The sequence below is a fragment of the Chiloscyllium punctatum genome, chromosome 8, assembly GCF_047496795.1.
Source record: "Chiloscyllium punctatum isolate Juve2018m chromosome 8, sChiPun1.3, whole genome shotgun sequence".
Lineage (NCBI taxonomy): Eukaryota > Metazoa > Chordata > Chondrichthyes > Orectolobiformes > Hemiscylliidae > Chiloscyllium > Chiloscyllium punctatum.
This window is the reverse complement of record NC_092746.1, coordinates 25,843,583-25,868,026: the sequence shown is the minus strand read 5'-3', so window position 1 is coordinate 25,868,026 and position 24,444 is coordinate 25,843,583. Positions and strand designations below refer to the sequence as shown.

The 24,444-nt window shown below is 42.4% G+C and overlaps 1 protein-coding gene across 2 annotated transcripts in view; it reads right to left on the bottom strand.

Moving 5' to 3' along the window:
• The window catches only part of LOC140480421 (zinc finger protein 385D-like), a 1,040,629-nt gene that overhangs the window by 615,077 nt on the left and 401,108 nt on the right, over positions 1–24,444 (bottom strand). The gene's annotated exons all lie outside the window — the stretch shown is intronic.

Below are 24,444 nucleotides of genomic sequence, written 5' to 3'. Positions count from 1 at the left end.
TTTCGAGAAAGCATCACACAAGTTTCCCATATAAAATTTTGTTTTGGAAAGTTGAAACTCATGATATTGTTGATAACATGCTAGCTGGATAGAAATTAGGCAGGCTGGCAGCAACCAGAGGTTATATATAAATGGGTCTTTCTCAGTTTGGCAGGATTCGACGAATGGCGTCCCTCGAGTCTGTGCTGAATCCTCAATTATTGACAATTTATATCAAAAACTTAGATGAGAGGATCAAAGGCCTGGTTGTTAAACTTGCAGATGTAGCAAAGGTAGGGAGGAAAATATGTAATAAAGGTGACGTAATAAGGATGCAGAATAATCTGGATGGGTTAAGTGAGTAGGTAGAAATTCAGCAGTTGGAGAATTATGTGGGAAAATGCGAAGTTGCTCACTTTGGCAGGAAGAATGAAAAAAATTGAGAACTATCTAAATGGAAAGTAACTGGAGAAATAACCTAAGATGCATTGGATCCAGGTGTTCTAGTGCATGAGTCACAAAAGATTAGTATACAGATTCAGCAAGTCATTAAGAAGACTTGTGGAATGCTCTATTTTTAGAGGAATTGAACATAAAAGTAAAGATGTAATGTTTAGATTACACATGCAATTGTTGAGACCATACCTTGAATTCTGCATGTAGTTGTGATCTCTTTATTTCAGGAAGGATGTAATTATGTTGGAGGCAGTTCAGAGGAGATTTACTTGATTGATACCCGAAATAAAGTTTGTCTGATGAGAAATTATTCGCTGGATTGGACTTGTTTTCACTTGAGTTGAGAAGAGAGAGTGGTGATTTGATTGTTGCTGATAAAGTCTTGAATTGACTGGACAGGTTGAACATTGAAAAGATGTTCTCTGCTAGTCTAGAACTAGGGTACACTGTTTTAATATTAAGAGTCACCCTTTTAGGATAGATCTGTCTGCCTCAGAAGGAGGAGGCAGCATCACTGAATATTTGTAAGACAAACAATAGATTCTTTGAGGGGAAAGTGAGGACTGCAGATGCTGGAGATCAGAGCTGAAAATGTGTTGCTGGAAAAGCGCAGCAGGTCAGGCAGCATTCAAGGAACAGGAGAATCGACGTTTCAGGCATCAGCCCTTCTTCAGGAATGAGGAAAGTGCGTCCAGCAGGAGCAGATGCGGCGGAGACGAAGGAATTGGAATTGGAATTGGGATGGCATTTTTACAGGGGGCAGGGTGGGAGGAGGTGTAGTCTAGGTAGCTGTGGGAGTCGGTCGGTTTATAGTAAATGTCCGTGTTGATTCGGTCACCCGAGATGGAAATGGAAAGGTCTAGGAAGGGGAGGGAGGAGTCTGAGACGGTCCAGGTGAATTTGAGGTCGGGGTGGAAAGTGTTGGTAAAGTGGATGAACTGTTCAACCTCCTCGTGGGAGCACGATGCAGCGCCGATACAGTCATCAATGTAGCAGTGATAGGTCGGTGGGGGGGGGGGCGGGGGGGAGGGTGGAGTGGATAGGTGGAAAAGAAGCTAGGCAGGTAGGACAAGTCATGGAGACAGTGCTGAGCTGGAAGTTTGGAACTGGGGTGAGGTGGGAGAAGGGGAAATGAGGAAACTGTTGAAGTCCACATTGATGCCCTGGGGTTAAAGTGTTCTGAGGCGGAAGATGAGGCGTTCTTCCTCCAGGCGTCTGGTGGTGAGGGAGCGGTGGTGAAGGAGGCCCAGGACCTCCATATCCTCGGCAGAGTGGGAGGGGGAGTTGAAATGTTGGGCCACAGTGCGGTGTGGTTGATTGGTACGGGTGTCCCAGAGATGTTCCTTAAAGCGCTCTGCTAGGTGGTGTCCAGTCTCCCCAATGTAGAGGAGGCCGTATTGGGAGCAACGGATGCAAAAAATGATATTGGTGGATGTGGAGGTAAAACTTTGATGAATGTGGAAGGCTCCTTTAGGGCCTTGGATGGAGGTGAGGGAGGAGGTGTGGGTGCAGGTTTTGCAATTCCTGCGGTGGCAGGGGAAGGTGCCAGGATGGGAAGGTGGGTTGTCGGGGGGTGTGGACCTGACCAGGAAGTCACGGAAAGAACAGTCTTTGCGGAAGGCGGAAAGGGGTGGGGAGGGAAATATATCCCTGGTAGTGGGGTATGTCTGGAGATGGCGGAAATGTCAGCGGATGATGTGGTTGATGCGAAGGTTGATAGGGTTGAAGATGAGCACCAGTTGGAGGGGTGGGGTCTGAGGGCTGAGGTGCGAGATGTGGACAAGATACTTTGGAGGGCACCTTTAACTACGTGGGAAGGGAAATTTCAGTCTCTAAAGAAGGAGGCCATCTGGTGTGTTCTGTGGTGAAACTGGTTCTCCCGGGAGCAGATATAGCAGAGGCGGAGGAATTGGGAATACGGGATGGCATTTTTGCAGGAAGTAGGGTGGGAAGAGATATAATCCAGGTAGCTGTGGGAGTCGGTGGATTTGTAAAAGATGTCGGTGTCAAGTCGGTCGTCATTAATGGAGATGGAGAGGTCCAGGAAGGGGAGCGAGGTGTCAGACATGGTCCAGATAAATTTAAGGTCAGGGTGGAATGTGTTGATGAAGTAGATGAATTGCTCAACCTCCTCGCGGGAGCACGAGGTGGCGCCAATGCAGTCATCAATGTAGCGGAGGAAGAGGTGGGGAGTGGTGCCGGTATAATTACGGAAGATCAATTGCTCTACATAGCCAACAAAGAGACAGGCATAGCTGGGGTCCATACAGGTGCCCATGGCTACCCCTTTGGTCTGGAGGAAGTGGGAGGATTCGAAGGAGAAATTGTTAAGTTTGAGGACCAGTTCGGCCAAACGAATGAGGGTGTTGGTGGAAGAGTACTGGTGGAGATGTCGGGAAAGGAAGAAATGGAGGGCTTGGAGACCCAGGTCCTGGCAGATGGAGGTGTAGAGTGATTGGATATCCATGGTGAAGATGAGGCGTTGGGGGCCGGGGAAACTGAAGTCTTGAAGGAGGTGGAGGGCGTGGGTGGTGTCTTGAACGTATGTGGGGAGTTCCTGGACTGGGGGGATAGGACAGTATCGAGGTAGTTAGAAATGAGTTCAGTAGGGCAGGAGCATGCTGAGACAATGGGTCGGCCAGGGTGGTCAGGCTTGTGGATCTTGGGAAGGAGGTAGAACCGGGCAGTGCGGGGTTCCTGGACTAAGAGGTTGGAAGTTGTGGGTGGGAGATCTCCTGAGGTGAAGAGGTTCTCTATGGTCTGGGAGATGATGGTTTGGTGATGGGGGGTGGGGTCATGGTCGAGGGGGCAGTAGGAAGAGGTGTCCTCTAGTTGGCATTTGGCTTCAGCTGTGTAGAGGTCAGTGCACCAGACTACCACTGCGCCCCCTTTATCTGCTGGCTTGATGGTGAGGTTGGGATTGGAGCAGATGGATTGGAGTGCTGCGCGTTGTGAGGGTGAGAGGTTGGAGTGGGGGAGGGGGGGTAGACAGGTTGAGGCAGTTAATGTCCCGGCGGCAGTTGGAAATGAAAAGGTTGAGGGCAGGTAATAGGCCTGCATGGGGTGTCCAGGTGGATGCAGTGTGTTGGAGGTGGGCGAAGGGGTCCCCGGAAGGTGGGTGGGAGTCCTGATTGCGAAAGTAAGCTCGGAGGCGGAGGCGGCAGAAGAAGTGTTCCACGTCACAGCATGTATTAAATTCATTGATGCGTGGGCAGAGAAGGTAAGTCCTCAGTGAGGGGGTGGTCTGGGGGGCTGGTGAAAACTCGGCAGGACTGGGAGCTGGGATCTGTTGTGGGTGTGGAGCTGGGAGTGTGAGCCAGCGGAGTAGGGCAGTAGATGTAGGAATTGAGGGAGATGTAGAAACCAAGGCAAATATGGCAAAAAAAAGGCAGGGAATTGCTGTTGAAAAGAACTGGGGAGATGGTCTGAAATGCATGTGTTTCAATGCAACAAGTATAATTGGCAAGGTAGATGAGCTCAGACATTGGTTAGTGCTTGAAACTATGACATTATTGTGATTACAGAAACTTGGCTGAAAGAGGGACAGAGTCTAGATTAGAGTGGTGCTGGAAAAGCACAGCAGTCCAGGCAGCATCCGAGGAGCAGGAAAATCGACGTTTCGGGCAAAAGCCCTTCATCAGGACTGAAGGCAGGGAGCCTCCAGGGTGGAGAGATAAATGGGATGGGGTGGGGCTGGGGAGAAGGTAGCAAAGAGTACAATAGGTGGATGGGGGTGGGGATGAAGGTGATAGGGCAGAGATGAGGGTGGGGGAGGGTAGCAAAAAAAATGATAGACCAGAGAGGAAGGTGGAGTGATGAAGAGCTTCAGGGCAGAGGAGATGACCTGGGGATTGCAGTGAAAGAGAGACCCATTGAGATTCTTGTGGAGAGAGGAGGAGAACTTCTTCAAGGTAGGCATCCTTGCAAGAGGATTCGCAGTGAGGTTAAAATCAATGAGGCAAAAGTGAGGACAGCAGATGCTGGAGATCAGAGTCTAGATTAGACTGGTGCTGGAAAAGCCCAGCAAGTCAGGCAGCATCCGAGGAGCAGGATCGATTTTCCTGCTCCTAGGATGCTGCCTGACCTGTTGTGCTTTTCCAGCACCATTCTAATCTAGACTCTGATTTCCAGCATCTGTAATCCTCACTTTTGCCTGAAAGAGGGACAGGACTGGCTGCTGAATATCTCAAGACTGAGATGTTTCAGGTGTGATAGAAAGGGATGTAAAAGGAGTGAGGGAGTTGCATTACTGATAAAGGAGTATCTCATAGCTCTACTGAAGGAGGATACATCAGAGGACTCATGCAGCGTGACAGTATGGGCTAAACAGGATTGATGAGATCAGAGCGGTAGATGTGATCTATGTGGACTTCAGTAAGGCATTTGACAAGGTTCCCCATGGGAGACTGATTATCAAGGTTAGATCTCACGGAATACAGGGAGAACTAGCCATTTGGATACAGAACTGGCTCAAAGGTAGAAGACAGAGGGTGGTGGTAGAGGGTTGTTTTTCAGACTGGAGGCCTGTGACCAGTGGAGTGCCAGAAGGATCGGTGCTGGGTCCTCTACTTTTTGTCATTTGCATAAATGATTTGGATGCGAGCATAAGAGGTACAGTTAGTAAGTTTGCAGATGACACCAAAATTGGAGGTGTAGTGGACAGTGAAGAGGGTTACCTCAGATTACAATAGGATCTTGACCAGATGGGCCAATGGGCTGAGAAGTGGCAGATGGAGTTTAATTCAGATAAATGTGAGGTGCTGCATTTTGGGAAAACAAATCTTAGCAGGACTTATACACTTAATGGTAAGGTCCTAGGGAGTGTTGCTGAACAAAGAGACCTTGGAGTACAGGTTCATAGCTCCTTGAAAGTGGAGTCGCAGGTAGATAGGATAGTGAAGAAGGCGTTTGGTATGCTTTCTTTTATTGGTCAGAGTATTGAGTACAGGAGTTGGGAGGTCATGTTGCGACTGTACTGGACATTGGTTAAGCCACTATTGGAATATTGCGTGTAATTCTGGTCTCCTTCCTATCAAAAAGATGTGAAACTTGAAAGGGTTCAGAAAAGATTTACAAGGATGTTGCCAGGGTTGGAGGATTTGAGCTTATAGGGAGAGGATGAACAGGCTGGGGCTGTTTTCTCTGGAGTGTTGGAGGCTGAGGGATGACCTTATAGAGGTTTACCGAATCATGAGGGGCATGGATAGGATTAATAGACAAAATGTTTTCCCTGGGGTCAGGAAGTCCAGAACTAGAGGCCATAGATTTAGGGTGAGAGGGGAAAGATATAAAAATGACCTAAGGGGCAAATTTTTCACGCAGAGGGTAGGAGGTGTATGGAATGAGCTGCCAGAGGATGTGGTGGAGGCTGGTACAATTGAAACATTTAAGAGGCATTTGGATGGGTATATGAATAGGAAGGGTTTGGAGGGATATGGGCTGGGTGCTGGCAGGTGGGACTACATTGAGTTGAGATATCTGGTTGGCATGGACGGGTTGGACTGAAGGGTCTGCTTCCATGCTGTACATCTCTATGACTCTAAGTTACTCCTGGATAGGGGTCACAGCAGTCTTCGGGCAAAGGTATTAAATTGGGGGAAGGCGAACTACAACCATATTAGGCAGGAACTAGAGAGTGTTGACAGGAAGTGGCTGTTTCAAGCTAAATCCACATTGGGCTTGTGGAATATTTTAAATGGTAGTTAATAAAAGTTCAGGAGTGCCACATTCTATGAGAATGAAGGATAATAATGTCAAGTTACCTGAACCTTCGATGATCAGGAATGTTATAGAACATAGAACAATACAGCGCAGAACAGTCCCTTCAGTCCTCAATGTTGCACCGACATGTGAACTATTCTCAGCTCGTCCCCTACACTATCCCAAAATCATTTATGTTTAGGACCTCACCTACTTCTTATGGCTCCACACATAGATTTTCCTTTGTCCTTGAGTGGGCCAACAATTTCCCTCGCTACCCTCTTGCTTTTTATATGTGTATAAAAAGCTTTTGGATTCTCATTAATCCTGTTTTCTAAAAACTTTGCATGACCCCTTTTAGTCCTTTTGATTGCTTGTTGAAGTTCTCTCCTACTTTCCAGATGTACTTCAAGGGCTTTGCCAGTTCCCATCCTCCTAGACCTTACATATGCTTCTGTTTTCTTTTTGACAAAGATTATAACTTCCCTGGTCATCCAAGGTTCACATACCTTGTCATATCTATCTGGTAACAATGCATCAGGAGATCCTGTATATGGAACAATGATGCAAGTTATGTTCTGCCTCATTTCATATGACTGCAGGATTCCCGCTCATGATGCTTCTCCATATTTGATGGGTGCATTATGTAGATACATGCCATTCCAGAACTCTTATCAACTGCCATTTGAAATACTCCCAAATATCTGACATGGATTTTCCCTCAAACAGCCAGCTCCAATCAAAATTCTCCAGTTCCTGTTGTAGTTTGCCTTTCCCTAATTTAACACCTTCATCCAAAGACTGCTGTTGTCCCTTTCCATGAGTACCTTAAAACTTGTGGTATTATGGTCACTACTCCTGAAATGCTTCCCCACTGAAACTTCACTCACCTGGGAAGGCTTATTTCCCTAAATCAGGTCCAATATTACCCCTTCCCTCATTGAACTGTTTAGAGTCATAGAGATGTACCACACGGAAACAGATACCCCGGTCCAACCCATCCATGCCGACCAGACATCCCAACCCAATCCAGCCCCACCCGCCAGCACCCGGCCCACATCCCTCCAAACCACCCCCCTGCCCCACCCACACACCCATCCAGATGCTATGACCTTGGTCAAAAAGGAAAAGGATGTATACATAAGGTCTAGGATGATGAGAATTGATGAAGTCCTTTAAGTGTATAAGGAAAGTCGGAAAGAACTTAAACAAGAAATTAGAAGGGCTAACAGAGGTCATGAAAAGTCATTAGCGAACAGGATTAAGGAGAATACCAAGGCTTTTTATACATATGTAAAAAGCAAGAGGGTAGCCAGGGAAAGGGTTGGCTCACTCAAAGACAAAGGAGGGAATCTATGAGTGGAGCCAGTAGAGGTAAGTGAGAGCCTAAACAAATGCTTTGTCTCAGTATTCACCACAGAGAAGGAATTGATGGAGGATGACCTCTAAGTCAAGTTGCTATTAAAAAGGAAGAAGTGTCGTATGTTTTAAAAAGTATTAAGATAACTAAGTCCCCGGGTCCTGATTAGATCTATCCCAGAATATTGAGGGAGCCAAGAAAATAATTGCTGGAGTGTTAACATACATCTTTGTGTCTTTGGCCACAGATGAGGTCCCAAAGGACTGAAAAACAGCTAATGTTGTCCCATTGTTTAAGAAAAGTAGCAGAGATAATCTAGGAAAAATTACAGGCCTGTGAGCCTCATGTTGGTTTGAAAATTATTGAAGATTCTCAGGGACAATATCTGTCAGTACTTAGAAGCAAATGGAATTATTAGCGATAAACAGCATGTTTTTCTTTACGGGGGAGGTTGTGCCTCACTAACGTGATCGAGTTTTTTAAGGTGACAAATGTGATTGATGAGGGAAAAGCAGATGATGTTGTCTACATGGACTTCAGTAAAGCTTTTGACAAGATCCCTCATGGCAGACTGGTACAAAAGGTGAAGTCACATGGTATCAGGGTGAGTTGGCAAGATGGATACAGAACTGGCTTAGTCATAGCAGGCAGAAGGTAGCGGTGGAAGGATGCTTTTCAGAATGGAGGGCTGTGACCAGTGGTGTTCCACAGGGATCAGTGCTGGGACCACTGTTTCATGATCTACACAAATGATTTGGAGAAAGATGTAGCTGATCTAATTAATAAGTTTGTGGATGATACAAAGATTGGTGGAGTTGCGGACAGTGAAGAAAATTGTCAGAGGATACAGCAGAATGTAGATCAGTTGGAGACATGGGCAGAAATATGGCAGGCGGAGTTTAATCTGGACAAATGTGAGGTGATGCATTTTGGAAGGTCAAGTACAGGTGGAAATCATACAGTGAATGGCAGTGGAGTATTGATATGCAGAGGGATCTTGAAATGCAGGTACACTGATCACTGAAAGGTGGCCGCGCAGGTAGATAAAGTAGTAGAAAAGGCCTATGGCATACTTGCCTTCATTGGAAGGGGCATTGAATCTACAGATAGACAAGTTATGCTGTAGCTTTACTGAACTTTAATTAGGCCACACTTGGAATATTACATACAGTTTTGGTCACCATACTACCAGAACGATATGGATGCTTTGGAGACAGTACAGAAAAGGTTTACCAGGATGTTGCTTGGTCTGAGGAATTTTAGCTTTGAAAAAAGGTTGGGTAGACTGGTTTTGTTTTCACTGGAATGCAGGAGGTTGGGGGGGGTGAGGGTGGTGACCTGATAGAAGTTGATAAGGTTGTGAATGACATGGATAGATTGGAAAGTAGGAGGCTTTTTCCCAGGGTGGAGGGTTCAATTACGAGGGGACACAGGTTCAAGTTGCAAGGGGAGCAGTTTCAAAGAGATTTGTGAGGCACATTTCTCATACAAAAGGTGGTGAGTGCCTGGAATGCGCTGCCAGAGGAGATGGTGGAAGCAGACACAACGTCAAGCAGCATCATCAGGCAGCCTCAAGAAACACCTGGATCAATTCATGAATAGTTGTGAAGTTGGTGTCTGTGAAATTGTAAAATGGGGAAATCATTGCATGATCCCTTTAAAAGATGGTGTTTTTTTCAGTGCTTACAGTTAAAATGGATGCCTGAACAACTGTTTAAAGTGCAAGTACACAGACAGTGCCCAAATTGAAACATGTTACATCAAATCGTTAATAGACGAGTCTTTTTAAATTTAGCCAATCAATTTAAATCAAGCCCTTAGATATTAAAAACCAATTAAATTTAAATCTAATGGTTTTGATTACCTAGAATCAATCCGATTGTAAAGAAATGAGTAGGTCATCAAGGGTATAAAAAACGAGGGCATTCGGAAATCCGTGAGAGCAAACTGCCAACTGAAGAAATAAGAACGTTCAGCTCTCAAAGAAAACACCATCTAATTAATAAAGGTACAGGGTGTAGGTTTGCTCGCTGAGCTGTAGGTTTGATATCCAGACGTTTCATTACCTGGCTAGGTAACATCATCAGTGGCAACCTCCAAGTGAAGCAAAGCTGTTGTCTCCTGCTTTCTATTTATATCTATATATATAAAGCAGGAGACAACCTACAGCTCAGCTAGCAAACCTACACCTTAAACCTCAACCTGAGCTACAAACCTTCACAAACCTTGTGATAATAAAGGTACCACAGCACTCTTTGCTAATATTCCAGACAACAGAATTCACAGAGAGAACATTCCTGACAGAAGAACTAACAAAAGAATTCCTGACGCAGGAATTCGACGGAGGAAGGTGTTACTGAAGATCAGTGGAGAGGGTGCGGAGCATTGGAAGGTGTATCATAGCTGTAATTTTGAGAGACTAAATTCTATTGTTTTGTTATACAAGTGGGAATTGTATTTTGTTGGAACAGCATATCATTAAGATTTTGTTTTATTAGGAAATAGTAGTAGTTAGAGAGGAATTGTTTGGTTTGTTAGTGGCTGTGTTAATTTGTTCACTGTTGGAGTTACATAAGTAAATTGTTACTTGTTGATTATAGAGTGAGTGAAAGGATTTCATTTCATTTAACCACATCTTTATAACATGGGGTGGGGGGGGGGGGGGAAATAGGAGAGGCAGATTATACCACTTGTCACACATGAGCCTCTCTGGGTGTTTTGTTTTAGTTACCAGCGGTGGAGGTGGACCTCCGCTTTATAACAGAAGGGAATAGAACGATATGGATCCTGTAAGTGAGGACAGTTTTAATATGGAAGGGCAAAATATGTCGGCACATATGGAGGACCGAAGGGCCTGTTCGTGTGCTATATTGTTCTTTGACTTTCCACCTGGGCCCTGCAGGGAGGCACTTCACCCAGTCAATGCAGTCCAGCAATCTATGCTTCCAATATAGAAAACTTGCCTGCGCCGTGAACTCTGTGACCCCAAGCCACAATGACCATAGTCTGAATCCACACAACCCCAAAATATGGATCTCACAACCTCTGTCTGAGTCTCCATTGCAGCAGAGAGACCTTAGGTGGCTTCCACTTGGGCTGCAGTTGACGCTGAGACATCAACTTGCAAATGTTTTATCACAGCTAGATTTACGAATACTGTCGTCAGATTTCCCAATACTTCCATAATTGGGAAGTATAGTCTCCACGGTCTGTGAAATGTCCTTTGCCATTTTGGAGCCAGATTCCATTTACCATTCCATCAAACATCTTGGAGACCATCCTTATTATCGTCATCCTCTGTGGTGCCTCATCACAATGCTCATCGAAATCCTCTGCAGCAAACTCCATCCACAGCACATGTGCTATTCATTTTTCCCTGGTCTGGCTGAAGCCTACAGAGTCTAGTGACTCCCAAAAGTTGTCCCTAACCTTTGAAAGTTCAAGTAATTCCAATGTCTGAGCTGGTGGCTTTGAATATAAGATGAGGTGATGGTGCTTCGTCATCAGTCATGAAATGAAAATTGTCTTAATCCAAGGGACCATAGGCCACTGTCTGGTCCCAGATTCTCCCAGAACGGGAACCGCTTTGTATCTGCCTGGACAAAATGCCTAAGAGTCCTATATTTCAAAAGCTATGTTTCAATAAGCCTAACCTTCTTAACCACCCACCCCCCCCCATAAGAAAATCCCTCTATACTCAGGATCAACCTGGTCAATCTTTTCTGGATCATCTCCCATGCCTGAATGCTGTTCATAGTATTCCAGCTGTCTCTAATTAGTGCCTTATATCATTTTGGCAAGACCTCAATATATTCATACTCCATTCCTGTAAACAAAGGCAAAAATTCCATATGCCTTTTCTATGACCTGTTGACGTTGGATGCTCACTTGTTGTGACTCATTGAAATAGGAATCTCAAATTACTCTGTACTGCAGTTATCTGCACTCTTTCTCCTCTTAAATAAAATCAGCTCTTCTATTCTTCCTGCCAAGTGCCTAACTTCACATTTTCCCCCATCATATTCCAACTACCAAGGTTTTGCCTATTCACTTAACATGTCTACATCCATCTGTAGACTTTATGTCATCTTAATACTTGCCTTTCAATCCCCCCCACCCATTTTTGTATCACACCAAACTTGCTGATAGTGCATTCACTTCTACCATCCAAATCATTCATGTCTCTTGAAAGTAATTATGTCCCTATCACTCATCCCTGTGGTTCTCCACTGGTTACAGATTGCTACTCCTGAAAATGACACATTTATCCCAGATCTGTCATTTATTAGTCAGAAAATTCTCTTTCCATGCTAATACACCAACAGCATGAGCCCTTATATTCACAAGTAACCTTATAGGCAGTTCCTCATCAAATGCCTTTTGGAAATGCAAATCTATCATAAACAAAGGTTCCTTTTTATCTACTTTGCTTGTTATCTTCTCAAAGAATTGTTAAAAAAAAGACTTGTCTGACATAATTAGGAAGCCATGCAGACTCTGTTTGATTATTTTTTTCGAAAAGCCCTGCTAATGGATCCTTTGTAATAGACTCAAATACTTTCCCAATGAGAAATGCGAAGCAACCAGCCTATATTATCCATTCTTTGTCTCTCTCCTTTCCTGAATAAGGAAAGGTGTTACTTTAGCGGTCTTCCATTCCTCTGGGATTGTTCCAAAATCTAAGAATTCTTGGAAGATTACTACTGTGTATCCATTATCTCTGCAGCTACATCCTTTAATATCCTAGGATACAACTCATCAGTCTAAGGGAACATGGTGTCCATTAGGCCCACATTTTAATATTGTCCTTAGCTTCTCTGGTCAACCATGGTCAATTTGTCCCCTTTCTATAAGTCTTCTTCCTCACTGGGATGTACCTTTATTGTGGGTCATGAGTTTTTTATTTAAATCTCAGTACTTGAATATGGGAGCAGGGCAAAATCTAATCCACAGTATGACTTCAGATCATTAGATTCGAGCTCCAAATATGCAGTTTCAACTTTCAATTGCGTAACTTAAATTATTTTCAAAATGATATACATGGTTGTCTATAAATATTGTCAATCCACTACCAGGTCTTACATGCAGTTCATGAAACATTGTTGAAATCTGATTGCTTTTTTGCGGAAATATGTTTCTGTTAAGTGCCATCTGTCCCTTTTAGACTGAACAGCTGAATGAATAAGTAGATTGTATACCAAGCTCTGCAAGCTAACTATTTTCATCATCAATTTAAAGAGATCCTGTTCTGAGGATAATCCTGACAGCAGTTCTTGATAAATTATTCAAACATTTATCAGTAATCTACAGCATCAATAATAAAAATAGTTATTTTAACCAGTACTGTGTTTGTTTCCTTTTGAATTCTTTCGAAAGTATATTCTACACAAAAATAAATAATTTTCATCAACTTGTCTTGATCCTCTCCTTCAAACTGATTGCTTTCAGAATAGCTACTTCCAACCCGAAACTGATACCGTTTATCTTGCCCAAGGTCAGAGAGAAGGAGGGTGAGTACATGGATAAAGTCTGTTCAAAAGTATGGACAACTACACTTTTTTGGTAAGTAAACTTTTATGTTGATTCTTGCTGTTTTAAAATCAGTTTGTAAACTATAAAGATTAGCAATGTAAAACTTGAACATCAGTAATATGTTCAGTGGCAAAGAGAACACAAGTACACTCTCTTACATAATTGTAATTTGTCCACAAATTGACCACAACAGAGGAAGCTCGTCAGCACCAAAATGAAAATAGAAGGACTGAAACGGGACTGTATTTTAAGGCCAGTTTTAACTCCAGAAAAGAATGGATGAAAATGTTCGACAGAAAAGAAAGTCAAACTTTAACTGCTGAGCCTAGTTTGATTGTCGCCGGTGTTGGTCACTTCTGGTTGCTGAGGAAGGACAAAAGATGAGTTTCACCCTCAAAACATTAATTTCAAGATCCTACCATAGCTTACAAATCATCTTTAGCCTCACCCTGTGACAGCAGCCTCCTCCAGTCCAACTTTCAAACTCAACCTCTAACCCTTGGTGTCCTTCCATCCCATTATGGCAGACTCTTTTACTAGCACATCCAATTATCTGGAATTTGCATCTCAACTTCACCTACTATGTTCCATCTTTTTGTCTCTTGAAATATCTGATCTATTTGTCGGAAATTTCTGCAGGGAAACTTCAATCCACTTGCCTGTCCCACTACAGCTCTTTCAGATACTGGTGAGGGGTCATTCATTATTTTGGGGGGGGGGGGGGGGGGGGATGAATGCCATACTGATGTAAATATTACTAGCATGCCCACATACAGGACTGGTAAAAGGTCAGAATTTCTTGACCCTGATGGTGATTATAGCTCTTGTTGCAAGTCCTTTAACATTACTGCTGTTGGATTGTGTAACAGGATCAAAGACATTATGTTGACTACATTTTACTCTGGTAACAATGCATCATCAGGAGATCCTGTATATGGAACAATGATGCAAGTTAAGTTCTGCCTCATTTCATATGACTGCAGGATTCCAGCTCACGCTGCTTCTCCATATTTGATGGGTGCATTATTTCAGACTCTTCAAAAAGTACATCAGTGTTGAATACATCTGATCTCCCTGCTTTCCTCTGAGAGAATAAGTTCAATGATGAGATTTTGAGTACTTTGCACCTTTAGGAATCTGACATAATTCACATGGTCACAAATAAATGGATGCTTCCAGATGCATACCATCACTGGGAAAGTTTCCTATGAACTTTGTGGAATTCTCCACTGAGTTTCATAACAAAAACTTCTACTGAAACTCTCTCAAATAGTATTAAGCCCTAAATTATTTAATGTATCGTTAAAGGGAGAAGCCTCTATATATTTGTGTAATGGGATTTATTTCTGGAACAAAGTGTAGGAAAACAAATGAAAATTGTAATTATTCGTGTATCTATCTTTGGACTATAAATAAGACATCAGAATTTGTAACCATGAACATATAGTGGCAATTTCCAAAGGGACTAGGAAACATTCAATCAATAACAACAAATTTAGTTCTCATATAACTGTGTTACCAAAATGGAAAGAGATGGCTGATTAAATATAATGTAAATCACTTCCTCTGTGTCTTGGTCTTGTACCTTTCAATGAAATGAAGTCATTTTTCACCATATGGTGCTTTAAAGTTCTGGCTGTGTTTTTACAGAAAGAAAGATTAATCTTTTCATCCTACACGTTGTGGATTCTATGTGATCAATGGTTCAGAATTTTGGTATGAAAATATTGAAGTATCATAACTAATTTAATCACACATTTTAGCCTAAACGATGCAATTCCTTTGGCTCAACTATATTGAGGAATATGTTGCCAATGGGTGTCCCAAGTGTTTACCTAGGTAATAAGCGTAACTGCCACACATTTAATTAACTCATATCACTAACTGAGCTTAAAATATCCATCTCAGTGTCAGGTATTACTGAGCTGACCATCAAAAAAACTTCAAAAATAGATAATAATAATCTAATGTGCAAATATATCAATATATTTTTGAGACTATAATTTTAAAAGATCTTGTCCATAATAATTTACTGAGCATGGCCCACCTCTGGATGGGCTTCTTTTTAACTTTCAGCAACCATAAAGGATTTCAACTGACAATGCCATTTCTATCGAAATGATAAGAAGGTGGTCATAATTTCATATTGTGCAGCAGAGCACCAACTATCTAACAGTTTGCAGAAATGGAATTAAATAGCAATCCAAATCTTTGTGAAAAGCCATCATATACTGAACTTGCGGGACAGAAACTGATAGTTACATTCACATGGTCACACATCGTGGCAGTTTTGAAACCGCATCTTGACCAAAGCTGAGCTCGGCATGGGCTGTGAATACTATGTTAATTTATTAGCCAACACTGTAAATCTTATTTCAAATTAGGTTTGTAACTGGAGGATAGTTCTCTACTTTACTTGAAACATTTGCAAGCATTATCATACAAATGATTAAAATGTTTTAAAATACTGTTTGAATAACCTAAGCATCTACGACCCACTGGTTAGCTTCAGCTTGAACTGTTAGCTTTGGGAAATAATTCCTCTTACTGGGTAGTTCAGATTTTACAAGCTCTCAGCTCACACATCATGATTCTGAAATAAACAAAAATGTTACAGCATTAAAGCATTATTACTGTATTGTCATCATGGACCATTTCATTTGTTATTTACTTCAATTATATTCTACTCTTGATTCTTTTAAAATTCAAAGTATTTAACACTTATATTTTCTCTCCCTGCTTGAACTCAACTATTGTTTTGTAGTGGGCATTTTTTCATAAAAAGTATTAGCTTCCAACTTTTTAATCTTTTATTGGGTTAAAATCTAGGCACTACTCAAATTGAAAGTAAAATTGGAGATATTCAGAGTATTAATATGTCAGGGGTTAATTTTGGTGCTAACAACCCTTAGAGCTGAAGATCACTTTGGATCATTTGTGATCTTAAACAAACATATTTCTTGAAACAATTATCATTTATAACTGTTATAGAAATGTTATTTAATGTAAAAATAATTAGATTAGATTACTTACAGTATGGAAACAGGCCCTTCGGCCCAACAAGTCCACACCAACCCGCAACCCACCCAGACCCATTCCCCTACACCTAACACGACAGGCAATTTAGCATGGCCAATTCACCTAACCTCCATATTTCTGGATTGTGGGAGGAAACCCACACAGACACAGGGAGAATGTGCAAACTCCACACAGAGAGTCGCCTGAGGCGGGAATTGAACCCGGGTCTCTGGCGCTGTAACCATAATCTATCAGGTTTAATTATTTTACTTCAAACTTTAACAAGAACAAATTGATTGAATTGCCCTCCATAAAAGACAGTGGATTCTGGGTAATCCAAGATGGAGGGTAGGAAAAATATGTGGCTGCAAGAGCTGCTCCTTTTTATTGACATGTTTTAGGTGTTGGGGGTGATTTCCTCAAATCCCAGAGCAGAAATAACTGTTTTATGTGCTGTTGCATTGTTTTGCAACTTTGGGAAAGAAAGATCAAAACAACGGCACTTTTAAAAGAAGGAAGATAGACAAAAGGCTGGGACCACATAGTCAGAGAGGGAGAGAGAGAAAGAAACCTACACTGCTGTCTAACACAGCAGTGAATCTGCACAGTTACTGCCTTTGCTGTTTGAGTTCATGTATCTCTGGACATCAGAGTGCCTCTAGGAAAAATAACAAACAGCGAAATTCACAGCCAACCTTGAAGGAACCTGTGTGGGAGAGCGCACAGTTTTTAAGTGTAACCTTGCTTTAAGTCAACAGCAGTGAGTAGAGTGGGTTCTATCTTATATGTTTTACTGAGATCTGTCTCTTGATTAAATTTTTCAAGTATGAACCATAAGTACGAGGTTAGTCTGGAGCACTTTTTTTAGAACAGTGCTAATTTCTGGGTTTGTAGATTGTGAGAGTGCAAAGGTGCCCTTCAGTAGAGTGATAGACGTGGGAGTTTAGGGACAGTTTCCATGTTACTTATGATTATGTCTACAGGAAGTGTCTTTGGTTGCGAATCCTATCAATTGCATGGATCAGTTGGAGTGGCAGTTAGAGGCAATAAGGAATTTACAAGAGCTAGGGGTGTGATGGATGACAATTCAAGAAGGGGAGAAAAGCCACAGATACAGTCAGGTAGATGGGTTCACTCCAGGACATATAGGAGAGGTAGGTAGGTAGTGTAGGTGTCTTCTGTGGCTATTCCCATTTCAAACAAGTATGCTGTTTTGGAAAATATAGGGGGTGTTGGACTCTCAGGGGAATGGAGCATGAACAGTCAAGTTTCTGGTATTGAGAATGACATTGGGTTCCAAGCGATCAATTGTGATAGGAGACTCCCTAGTCAGAGGCATAGTTAGACATTTCTGCGGCCAGCAGCAAAAAATCAGAATGGTGTGTTGCCTCCCTGTGCTAGGATCAAGGATAGCTCAGAGAGAGGGTAGAATGTTCTCAAAGGGGAGAGGGACCAGCTAGAGGGCATTGTACACATCCAAAATATCAACATAGGAAGGGAAAAGGAAGAGATTCTGAAGGGAGGATATAGAAAGTTAGGCAAGAATTGAAAAAGGAGGTCCTCGAGGGTAGTAATATCTGGATTACTCCCTGTGCTATGAGCTAGTGACGGTAGGAATAGGAGGATAGAGCAGATAAATGCTTGGTTGAGGAGCTGGGGGAAGGATTCACAACTTTGGGTCATTGGTAGAAGTGACCTGTATAAGGAGGACGGATTGCACTTGAATTGGAAGGGGACTAATATACTGACAGGGAGATTTGCTAGAGATGCTTGGGAAGTATTTAAACTTGTCAGGTGGGTGGGGGGTAGGATTGGACCGAGGGAAATAGTGAGGAAAGAGATCAATCTGAGACTGCTACGGTTGTGAAAAGAAGTGAGTCATTCAGGGCAGGCAGGGACAAAGCATGGAACAGGGGTGACTGATAAATTAAACTGCATTTTCTTGATTGCAAGAGGCCTAACAGGGAAGGCAGATGAATTAAGGGCATGACTAGGAATGTAGGACTGGGATATCATAGCAATTACAGAAATGTGGCTCAGGGATGGACTGGACTGTCAGCTTAATGGTCCAGTATACAAATGCTATAGGAAGGATATAAAAGGGGGCAAGAGAGGACGTGGAGTGGAGTTTTTTTATAAAGTTAAAAATCATACAACACCAGGTTGTAGTCCAACAGGTTTATTTGAAAGCACTAGCTTTCGAAGCGCTGCTCCTTCATCAGGTGGTTGTGGGGTAGAACCATAAGAAACAGAATTTATAGCAACAGGATTGCAGTGTCATGGAAAGTAATATTAAAGAAATTTAGCTTAAGTCTTTCATCTTTTAGAATGATTATGTTAGTTTTGGTTCCTTCATATGTAATTCCCAGAACTTCTTTAAAGTTACATTCTCAATTTAGCTTTAACAATAGGTGCCATCTCAGCTCAGATAATGCATTGAAGATGTAAGGTTAAAGTCTGTCTTTGTCCCAATGTTAGGTCAGACTAATGCTGTTTCTAAAGTAGGATTGACAGAATCATATATGCAGTTTTTGAGCAAAATAAAATGTAATTTTGCAAGTACAAGTTCTCCCCACATACCTATACGTGTGCTCGTGCAGGGCTGTGTGAGAACCTCTCTCGCTATGTCGATGGCATCTTGAAACCCATTGTACAGGGGACCCCAGCTTCTGTTGCAACACTATAGATTTCTTACAGAAACTCAGCACCCATGGAGCAGTCAAACCAGGAATGTTCCTCGTCACAATGGACGTTTCAGCACTCTACACCAGCATCCCCCACAATGGTGGCATCACAGCAACAGCCTCAGTACACAACACCAACAATTGCCAATCTCCGAGCACCGTCCATCAACTCATCCACTTCATTCTTGACCACAACGTTTTCACCTTTGACAACTGGTTCTTCATCCAGACACACGGAACAACCAAGGGGACCAAACTTGCACCCCAATATGCCAACATTTTCATTTATAGGTTTGAACAAGACTTCTTCTCTATGCAGGACCTCCAACCAGTATACACCAGGTATATTGGTGACATTTTCTTCCTCTGGACCCATGGTGAGGAGTCACTGAAACAACTACACAGTGACATCAACGAGTTTCATCCCACCAAAAGAACTCACCATGGACTACTCCTTAGTCTCTGTCTCACTGTTGGACACATGCATCTCCATCAAGGATGGGCACCTCAGCATCTCACTCCACCGCAAACTCATGGATAACCTCATGATGCTACACTTCTCCAGCTTCCACCCAAAACATATTAAAACAGCCATCCCCTACGGACAAGCCCTACGCATACACAGGATCTGTTCAGATGACGAGGAATGTGACGGACACTTGGAAGTACTTAAGGATGCCCTCATAAGAACAGGGTATAATGCTCAACTCATCAACCTCCAGTTCCGACGTGCCACAGCAAGAAATGTAATGACCTCCTCAGGAGACAAGCACGAGCTGCAACCGACAGGGTACCGTTCATTGTCCAGTACTTCCCAGGAGCCGAAGAACTACACTATGTTCTTCGCAGCCTGCAACACATTATCAATGAGGATGAGCATCCCACTAAGTTCTTCTCCACATCGCCACTTCTCGCTTTTAAACAACCACCAAACCTCAAACAGATTATTGTTCGCAGCAAACAACCCGGCCTTCAGGACAACACCATACAACCTTGTCACAGTGGACACTACAAGACGTGAAGGAGTGTCAACACAGATACCACCATTACACATGGGGACACCACCCACCATGTACATGGCAGGTACCCATGTGACTCAGCCAACGTTGTCTATCCCATACGCTGCAGGCAAGGATGCCCTGAAGCATGGTACATTGATAAGACCGAGCAGAGGCTGCAGTAATGGATGAATGGACACCGCACAACAATCACCAGACAGGAGTGTTCCCTCCCAGTCGGGGAACACATCAGTGGTTTAGGACATTCAGCCTTGGGTGACCATCCTCCAAGGCAGACTTTGGGACCAGCAGCAACACAAAGTGGCCAAGCAAAGGCTGATAGCCAAGTTTGCTACTCATGGGGATGGCCTCAATCGGGACCTTGGGTTCATGTCACACTACAGGTGACCCCACTGCACTATACACTTTCTCACACATATGCACAGAAGCACACACATGAACAGGCACACAAACTCCTACATACCCACACACTCTTGCAGATTCTCTCTCATACACAAACTGTCTCTCATATGCTCACACATATAGACCCACACATGCACCCTCTCACAGATTTATACCTAATTACACTCACACACACACATACACACTCTCACAGACACTCACATCCCACAAACACACCCACATGCATACACTCACTTAGTCTCCCCTGCACGTGTACACATACAGCTGTGTGGGGTGAATTTGTACTTGCAGAATTACATTTAATTTTGCTCAAAAACTGCATAAATCCATGCAAGATTCTGTCAATGCCACTTTAGAAATAGAATTGGTTTGAAATAACATTGGGACACAGACTTTAACCTCAGACCTTCAATGCATTATCTGAGCTGAAATAGCACCTATTGTTAAAGTTGTCTTGAGAATGTAATTTTTAAAAAGTTCTGGAATTTATTTACGAAGGAACCGAAACTAACCTGATCATTCTAAAAGATGAAAGATGTAAGCTAATATTACATTCCATGACACTGCAATTCTGTTGCTATAAATTCTGTGTCTTATGGTTCTGCTGCACAGCTGCCTGATGAAGGAGCAGAGCTTCAAAAGCTAGTGCTTCCAAATAAACCTGTTGGACTATAACTTGGTGTTGTGTGATTTTTAACTTTGTCCACCTCAGTCCAACACCGGCATCTCCAAATCATTTTTGATAAAGGATAGCATTACAGCTGTACTTAGGAAGGATATTTCTGGAAATAGATCCAAGGAAGTTATTTGGGTGGAACTGAGAAATACAAAAGGGATGATCACCTTATTGGGATTGTATTATAGACCCCCTAATAGTGAGACGGAATTGAGAAACAAATTTGTAAGGAGATTTCAGTTATCTGTAAGAAGAATTGGGGGGTTATGGAGGGGATTTTAACTTTCCAAACATAGACTGGGACTGCCATCATGTTAAGTGTTTAGATGGAGAGGAGTTCGTTAAGTGTGTACAAGAAATTTTCTGATTCAGTATGTGAATGTATCTACTACAGAAGGTGCCAAACTTGACCTACTCTTGGGAAATAAGGCAGGAGCAGTTTGGGACCAGCGACCATAATTCTATTAGTTTTAAAATAGTGATGTAAAAGGATAAATCAGATCTAAAAGTTGAAGTTCTAAATTGGAGGAAGGCTAATTTTGATGGTATTAAGCAAGAACTTTCAAAAGCTGATTGGTTGCAAATGTTCACAGGTAACGGGACGGCGGGAAGATGAGAAGTCTTCGGAAATTAGGTAACGAGAACCCAGAGACTGTATATTCCTGTTCGTGTGAAAGGGGGGGCTGGTAGATATAGGGAATGCTGGATAACTAGAGAAATTAAGGTTTTGGTTAAAAAGAAGAAAGCATATGTTCGGTATAGACAGGAGAGATTGAATGAATTCAGAGTATAACGGCAGTTGGAGTATACTTAAGAGGGCAAAAAGGGGACAAGAGATAGCTTTGGCAAATAGGGTTAAGAAGAATCCAAAGGGATTTTGTAAATACATTAAGGACAAAAGTGTAACTCGGGAGATAATAGGGCCCTTCAAAGATCAGCAAAGCAGCCTACGTGTGGAACCACAGGAGATGGGAGCGATACTAAATGAGTATTTTGCATCAGTATTTACTGTGGAAAATGACGTGGAAGATATAGAATGTGGATAATAGATGGTGACATCTTGAACAATGTTCATATTACAGAGGAGGTGGTGCTGGATGCCTTGAAAAGCATAAAGGTGGATAAATCCCCAGAACCAGATCAGGTGTACCGTAGAACTCTTTGGGAAGCTAGGGAAGTGATTGCTGGACCCCTTGCTGAGACATTTGTATCATCAATAGTCACAGGTGAGGTTCTGGAAGGCTGGAGGTTGGCTAATTTGGTGCCACTATTTAGGGAAGGTGGTAAGGAAAGGCCAGGGAACTATAGACCGGTGAACCTGACATCAGTGGTGGGCACGTTGTTGGAGGGAATCCTGAGGGACAGGATTTACATGTATTTGGAAAGGCAAGGACTGATTAGGGATAGTCAGCAGGGTTTTGTGTGCGGGAAATCATGTAACACGAACTTGATTGAGTTTTTTGAAGAAGTAACAAAGAGGATTGATGAGGGCAGAGTGGTAGATGTGATCTATATGGACTTCAGTAAGGTGTTCAACAAGGTTCCCCATGGGAGACTGGTTAACAAGGTTAGATCTCACAGAATACAGGGAGAAGTAGCCAATTGGATAAAGAACTGTCTCAAAGGTAGAAGACAGAGGGTGGTGGTGGAAGGTTGCTTTTCAGACTGGAGGCCAGTGACCATTGGTGCTGGGTCCACTGCTTTTTGTCATTTATACAAATGATTTGGATGTGAACATAGGAAGTATAGTTAGTAAATTTGCAGATGACACCAAAATTGGAGGTGTAGTGAACAGCGAAGAGGATTACCTCAGATTACAACAGGATCTGGACCAGATGGCCCAATGTGCTGAGAAGTGGCAGATGGAGTTTAATTCAGATAAATGCGAGGTGCTGTATTTTGGGAAAGCAAATCTTAGCAGGACTTATACACTTAATGGTAAGGTCCATGGGAGTGTTGCTGAACAAAGAGACCTTGGAGTGCAGGTTTATAGTTCCTTGAAAGTGGGGTCACAGGTAGATAGGATAGTGAAGAAGGTGTATGATTTGCTTTCCTTTATTGGTCAGAACATTGAGCATAAGAGTTGAGAGATTATGTTGTGGCTTTACAGGACATTGGTTAGGCCACTGTTGGAATATTGCATGCAATTCTGGTCTCCTTCTTATTGGAAAAATGTTGTGAACCTTGTAAGAATTTAGAAAAGATTTACAAGGATGTTGCCAGGGTTGGAAGGTTTGAGCTATAGGGAGAGGCTGAATATGTTGGGGCTGTTTTCCCTGGAGCGTCAGAGGCTGAGGGGTGACCTTATAGAGGTTAATAAAATCATGAGGGGCATGGATATGATAAATAGACAAAGTCTTTTCCCTGGGGTGGGGGAGTCCAGAACTAGAGAACATAATTTTAGAGTGAGAGGGGAAGGATATAAAAGTTACCTAAGGGACTTTTTCACACGGACGGTGGTGCGTGTATTGAATGAGCTGTCAGAGGAAGTGATGGAGAATGGAACAATTGCAGCATTTAAAAGGCATCTGGATGGGTATCTGAATAGGGAGGGTTTAGAGGATCTGGGCCAGGTGCTGGCAAATGGGACTAGATTAGGTTAGGATATTTCATCGACATGGATGAGTTGGACCGAAGGGTCTGTTTCTGTGCTGTACATCTCTATGACTCTCTAAGCCCTAACTGACATGCCTTTGACCAGCTTGAATAAGTTTTCTACTGGCATATACTCAACTTTTAACTACATTTAAGTTTGATGTGTGGTGTGAAAATAAGGAAAGAAAAGACAGTCTGTTTCGCAGCACCCAGGGACATTTTTCTTTAAGAAATTCTCTCTTTTAGAGTCATCATGAAGTATTTTAGAACAATACCTTTTAGCAAATCTGCTTTGCAAATATGTTACTGGAAAATTGCTACATTATGACATCGTATGTTATGTACCAGACAATAATTATCAGGCATGTTTTCAACATCTGCAGTTTATAACTCAGTTGATTTCTTTTATTGAAGATGTTGAAAAATACTGATGTGTGTTGAAATCAGCAAACAGACAACAGCTTCAGTAGCAGAGACTTAATTTCAGTTCTAATGGAAAATGTCATTCTCGAAGTTGAGGACCCAATCAGTGTGCTGCACGACTGTAATTTTTCATTTCCCAGCACTTGTATAATTTTTCTTACATAAACACACAAAAATGCAATAAAAATAGATTTCCTGCCCGTTTAAAGTATTGGGGTGCAATGTGAAGTGATGGATTCACTTAGCTAATGGTAACCTTTGTTAACTCTGGCTCCTCGCTACAAGAACACGTAAGACTTGTGTGTTTTATATATATATACATATGTACACATATTTATGGGCGGAATACATAACATTAATAGATAATTTGATATTCCAGTAGCTATATTTTCTATGTTAGGAGAAATCAGTATTAAACACAAAAACAAATCCGGCAACTGTTGTTTCTTTACTTAGAGCCGAATAAATCTTAAATATTCCACCAAACACTGCACTGCATGTCATGGATCAATGAAATTTACCTGCAGCTTTAGCACATCTTTTAAAAAGATAATCAATAACACTGAGAATAGATATGTATAAACTATAAGTGTAGTCAAC